At 49.8% G+C, this 6,034-nt stretch overlaps 1 pseudogene; it reads right to left on the reverse strand.

The window, feature by feature from the left end:
• Positions 1-1,384: 1,384 nt before the first annotated feature.
• LOC141174719 (U2 spliceosomal RNA) lies at positions 1,385-1,476 on the reverse strand (annotated as a pseudogene).
• Positions 1,477-6,034: the final 4,558 nt, after the last annotated feature.

Consider the following 6,034-nt stretch of genomic DNA (forward strand, 5'->3'; position numbering starts at 1 on the left):
CACCACATAGATATAAGTGTTTGTTGAATAAGAATTACCAAGATAATTTTCTTTTGCTTTTAATCGTATTAATAAAGGTATAATTTTTAATAATAATTCACCTCATTAGAAGTTCACTGTATCCCTTACATGATTGATATACTGTAAGTCTCCTCATTGTGGGGTACTCAGAAATAGTCCCTCTTCTGATCGTAAAGTGGTGACATAACAGTAATAAATCGCATTCCAAATTATTATGCTAATTGGTTTTAAGTGTCATAAAGGTGTAATTTTTGTTTTTCAAATAAACTCATGGACGGTATTGTGTCTTAGGGCTTTTTGGATCACTGAAATCAATCCCAAAAATCTGTCATAATTAGTTTGCTAGCTGAGCCCAATAAAAGTTAGACTACTTAAGAAGCAAATTGTCTCTTCAGAGAAAAAGAGGACTTGAACTCTATAGCGCCACCCATTGGAAGCAGCAATCCTACAAGTCACAATCGTCCCTTTAATGAGTCTTGCAATATGACTTAGGATAATAGCCAAATCAGAATCTCAATTTGCAGACATGGTGTTTCAGGCTGTTTTTTTTTTTTTTCGAAAGCCCGAATTCGTGTACAAAACCCGAGTGCGCTTAAAAAAGTGACAAGTGCCACAAAAAAAGTGCACTAGGATGCTGGTCTTCTTGAAACCCTCTCCAAAAGGAGAAGGGTCCCCCAAACCATTCCCCGTCCCTCTGAGCCAGAAGGCCACAGCGAGGAACAGGGACAAATAGCCACCTCCAGCCAGAGCCAGAGGCGACCCAATCTTACCCCCAGCACCTGCCCGAGTTCTCACCCGAGCAAGGCACTGGGAGCCAAAGACTGTGCTCCCCTCCCGGAAGAGGGGAGCCAACAACGCTCTCCTGCCGAAAGAGGAGAGCCAGTGGGGTTCAGGGGGGAGTGGAACCTAATGGCCACACACTCCCCCCCTAGACCCGCCAAGAGAGGAACCCGTAAGGGAACCGCATCCCGACAAAATCCTAGTAGGACGTGACACACGTGAATAAGTGGACACACAGTGACAAAGAAATTAAATAAATAGTGAAGGTTTCACAGTATAATACTGCCCGGACCTTCGACCGGGAATTGAAAAAATTCCCCATCCTAAGGCCAGAAGGCCCGGAATAAGGGTGTGTGCGAAGAAAGAAATATTGAAGTGCTTGTGCAAATGTGCCATAAACTCAAGTGGGGTTCCCAATCCCAGTGAGTTAAGGCACCCCAGGGTCACCACTCCTGGGGCACTTCACACTTCGGGCTTTCGATCTTCCCCGGCCCAATGGCGTCGATCCTGGGGGGCCATGCTTTGCACCAGATGACTATATTGGCCACCTGGCGTACTAACAAGCGCCTAAACCCCAGTGTGCATAATGTATCAATCTACTAGGGCGGCCAACATCCAAAACCGCCTTTTCGAAAGATACTACACTTGATCTTAGCCAAAAGGCCGAGAAGCGATGTTTCAGGCTGTTGTCCCTCATCAGTGCAAAGTATGAGAACTGATTTGGCTAGATGAGAGGCTCTGGACTGAGGTCCAAGGGGTAACGTTTCTCCTTGGGGAGAGTGACATATCGGCTCTTGCATGACAAGGTAAGGAGGCTTGTTTGCTGTGCCATGCTCCTCTGGGAAATGGAAAATGCAAATTGCCTCTTCAGAGAAAAAGAGGACTTGTACTCTATAGTACCAGTTATTGGAAGCAGCAGTCCTAAAAGTCACAATCGACCCTTTAATGAGACTTGCAATATGACTTAATAGCCAAATCAGAATCTCAATTTTCCAGAGGAGCATTGAACGGCAAATAAACCTCCATACCTTGGCATGCCAGAGCCGTTATGTCACTCTCCACATGGAGAAATGTTACTACATAAGAAGCACATTCCATATTATTAAGCAACCACAGGTTTCAAGCAATATTGGAATGAAAAATGATCTCTTCCCTTTTGCCAAAAAGCTTCAAATAGTGCAATGTCTTGGACAAGGTACAGTTAGGTCCATATATATTTGGACAGAGACAACATTTTTCTAATTTTGGTTCTAGACATTACCACAGTGAATTTTAAACAAAACAATTCAGATGCAGTTGAAGTTCAGACTTTCAGCTTTAATTTGAGAGTATCCACATTAAAATTGGATGAAGGGTTTAGGAGTTTCTGCTCCTTAACATGTGCCACCCTGTTTTTAAAGGGACCAAAAGTAATTGGACAAATTAAATAATTGTAAATAAAATGTTCATTTCTAGTACTTGGTTGAAAACCCTTTTTTGGCAATGACTGCCTGAAGTCTTGAACTCATGGACATCACCAGACGCTGTGTTTCCTCCTTTTTGATGCTCTGCCAGGCCTTCACTGCGGTGGTTTTCAGTTGCTGTTTGTTTGTGGAACTTTCTGTCTGAAGTTTAGTCTTTAACAAGTGAAATGCATGCTCAATTGGGTTGAGATCAGGTGACTGACTTGGCCATTCAAGAATATTCCACTTCTTTGCTTTAATAAACTCCTGGGTTGCTTTAGCTTTATGTTTTGGGTCATGGTCCATCAGTAGTATGAAACGACGACCAATCAGTTTGGCTGTATTTGGCTGGATCTGAGCACACAGTGTGGCTCTGAATACATCAGAATTAAACATCATCAATAAACACTAGTGACCCAGTGCCACTGGCAGCCATGCATGCCCAAGCCATCACACTGCCTCCGCCGTGTTTTACAGATGATGTTGACGCACCCCTGGGCCTGTGTCGCACAGCGTTGCGCATGCAGGAGCTTACCCGGAGCCGGATCTGTTGAGGGTTGTAGTCTCGTGGCGGTGACCCGGTCCGTGCCCAGGGAGTCAGACTAAGTGGCGTTGTATTAGCGGTAGATGTTGGACGACTACGCCACCCGTTGAATGCAGCGAAGGAGCTGCCGCTGCAGGGCAGACCGCTGAGGCCGGTGGTAGGATTGGGCAGCGTGGTAGTATCACCCCCAACGGGAGGGGTATGGCCTCAGGGCAGCCGACGTGGATGATGGGGGTATCAGGAATCACTCAGAGACGATGCGGTGTAGTTCAGGGTCTTTACTGGTGATAAAGATAGACCCTCCCGGAGTACTGGCCAGCGATCGGGGCCTGGTCAGTCCTTGAGCAGATGGGATCTCCCCTGGCCAGGCGGAGTTGTAGGCCTCCCAAACTGACTGCACTCTTCTGGCTACCTTGCTAGAGGCGGGTATAAGTAGCCCACGTCCCTGAGCGTACCGTGTGGTGCTCACCCGTATGGCCGGTGACTCGGGGCCCTCTAGTGGCGTCCGCTTCACGACGGCGGCGCTGGTCCCACGCGTGTGACCGTGCCTTCGGGTCTCTTGGCCAGAGGACCTGAAATCCCCTGCCGGGCGGTTTCTGCTGCTGGGTAAAGATTAGTCCCCACAGCCTCGGACTCCGGGTCCGGTGATAGCTTCTCAGTCAGGGCGAGCTCTGCAGCTGCCAGCCCCTGACTCCTTATAGCACTGCTCCCACAGAGCTCCTGATGTTCTTCTCCTATATCTGCTGCTCTTCTCTGTCTCTACTTCTTCTCTACTCACTAACCCTGCCTCAGCCCTAGGTTTATATAGGGGAAGTCCTTCCCCTCCCAGGACTGGGCAGGAGGTGTTGCATGCATAGGATCCCTGACCAAGAGACCTCCCACCTGCTCTCAGACATAACATAGCTGTTACTGTGGAAACCAGACCCCTGGGGTGCCACATTCCCCCCTAGTGAAATTTAGTACTCCGGGACTAAGCATATTTTTAGAAAAACATAACAAGGTAAAAACAATAATAATACAATAAGAAAAACACATAAAGATGGTTACGGCGTGTCTGCAACCGGGTGCAGTTTTGAAGAAAAGCAAGGTGTCCATTTCACCAAAACAGGGAGACGTAACCAGGTAGGGGTCTGTCCTGCCCCGAGTCCTTAACAGTCTTTAGTCCATTCCTAGGTTACGCTCCAACCAATTGTACAAGGATTCCCGGTAAATCCACCAAGGACTCCTAAAAATAACTAGAAACACATAATTATTTACAAGTAACAGACAGGTGACCACAAATAAAACAATTTAAACACTTCAAATCCTCCAACGTGCGGGTAACTGGCCTCTAGTGGCCCTAGTGGACCTACGGAGCTGACTGTCTGGCCCTGAACTACAGGGTGTAGGAGCTGTCAAGGGTAAACTGGGCAGCTGTCTACGGGCTCTTTGGCTCACTAGGGGTACGGCAGGCTCACTATGAGCAGAGGGTTGATCCTCCTGTTCTGCTTGTGTGGAGTCTGCTGCCTCCTTGACCGGCTGCTCTTCCAGCTCTACCTGTTGCTCCGTAGGCACTTGGGATGCTGGTTGGAGGAACGTGAGGACGGGTACCACAACTGCACCATTGACTTGAGTCCAGGACCGAGGGAAGTCTCCGAGCACAGTACTAACCATATCTTCCCTTTCCTCTACGGGTCGAGGGTCTTCTTGCGCTCCTTCTGGGTTCCGTAGCTGTTCGGGACACTTCTTCAGGTGATCCCGGGATACAATGGCTGTGGTTTCCCCTCCGTCTTTACTGATGGTACAAACCTTTGGGTTGTCGTGGCTTGAGGGCAGTACGGTGTACGGGTCATTCTCCCACTGGTCGTCCAACTTGTGGAGCCGTCTCTTCCTCTTCAAGACCTGCTCTCCGGGTACCAGGGGAACAGCGGGAGCATACTGGTTGTAAGTTTTCTCTTGTCTTTCCCTAGCGAGACAGAGACTTCGCTCCACGCTCTCCTGTACTTTCCGGTACTGCTGCTGCCTCTCTGTGTCCCAGTCTGCTTCCGGTGAAGTGTCCTCGGGTGTCAGGACTCCCATCTCCAGGTCAACAGGTAGCTTACCAGGCCTTGCCCTCATTAGGTAAGCCGGGGTACAGTTGGTGGAACCTACAGGGATGTAGTTGTATAGGTCCACCAGGTCGGGCAGCTTCTCAGGCCACAGACTGCGTTCTTCCAGGGGCAACGTTTTCAGAAGATCCATTACCACCTGGTTCATTTTCTCACAAAGTCCATTAGTTTGCGGATGATAGGGTGTCGTCCTTATCTTCCGGCAGCCACACAGATTGCAGAATTCCTGGAAGACCTCCGCTTCAAAGGCAGGTCCCTGGTCCGTCAGCACTTGGTCCGGGTACCCGTGTGGACGGCAGAAGTGCTGCTGGAAGGCTCTAGCTGCTGTTTGAGCTGTTAAGTCCTTAACGGGGACGACAACCAAGAACCGGGAGTAATGATGCACAATGGTTAACGCGTAGACGTAGCCACTTCTGCTTGGGGTCAGTTTTACATGATCCAAGGCTACCAGTTCCAACGGCTGCTTGGTGACGATGGACTGAAGGGGGGTCTTCTGGCTGGCACGGTCCTTCCTTCTTAGGTTGCACGGGCCACAGTCTCTGCACCACCTCTCGATGGTTCCCCTCATGCCTACCCAGTGGAACCGCCCGCGCAGCAGGAACTCCAGCTTCTTCCATCCGAAGTGTCCAGCCCCGTCGTGGTATGCCTCCATCACCATGGCTGCGTCTCTTCGTGGCACCACTACTTGCCAGATTAGTTAATGCGTCCGGGAGTTAACCATTCTGCGGCACAACTTCCCCTTGTAAAGGAACAGTCGACTCTTCTCAGCCCACAGTTGTTTGGCTTCCTCCGGAGCGTCTGGGTCAAGGCGAGCCTCTGGCCGAGTCAGCATCTCCTTCACCAGTCGGACGGCAGGGTCACTGTCTTGCATTTCCTCCCAGTTGTAGTGAGGCAAGGGGTTAAACGTAGCGGCTTGCTTACTCCTTACCCGATGGGAATACTGGATAGTCCCATGACGGTGGAACGCGGGGAGTTCGACTTCTTCCAGTCCCTCTGGATCTTCTCCTACGTCCGGTAGGTTTGGCATCCTGGACAGGGCGTCCGCGTTGGTATTGGAGCGTCCTGCCCGGTATTTGATTGTGAACTCGTAGTTGGACAGACGGGCCATCCATCTCTGCTCTAGGGCACCGAGTCTTGCCGTGTCCAGGTGTGTCAACGGG

This window comes from Phyllobates terribilis, unplaced genomic scaffold (assembly GCF_046119375.1).
Source record: "Phyllobates terribilis strain yellow unplaced genomic scaffold, ASM4611937v1 Scaffold_13__5_contigs__length_258822181, whole genome shotgun sequence".
NCBI lineage: Eukaryota > Metazoa > Chordata > Amphibia > Anura > Dendrobatidae > Phyllobates > Phyllobates terribilis.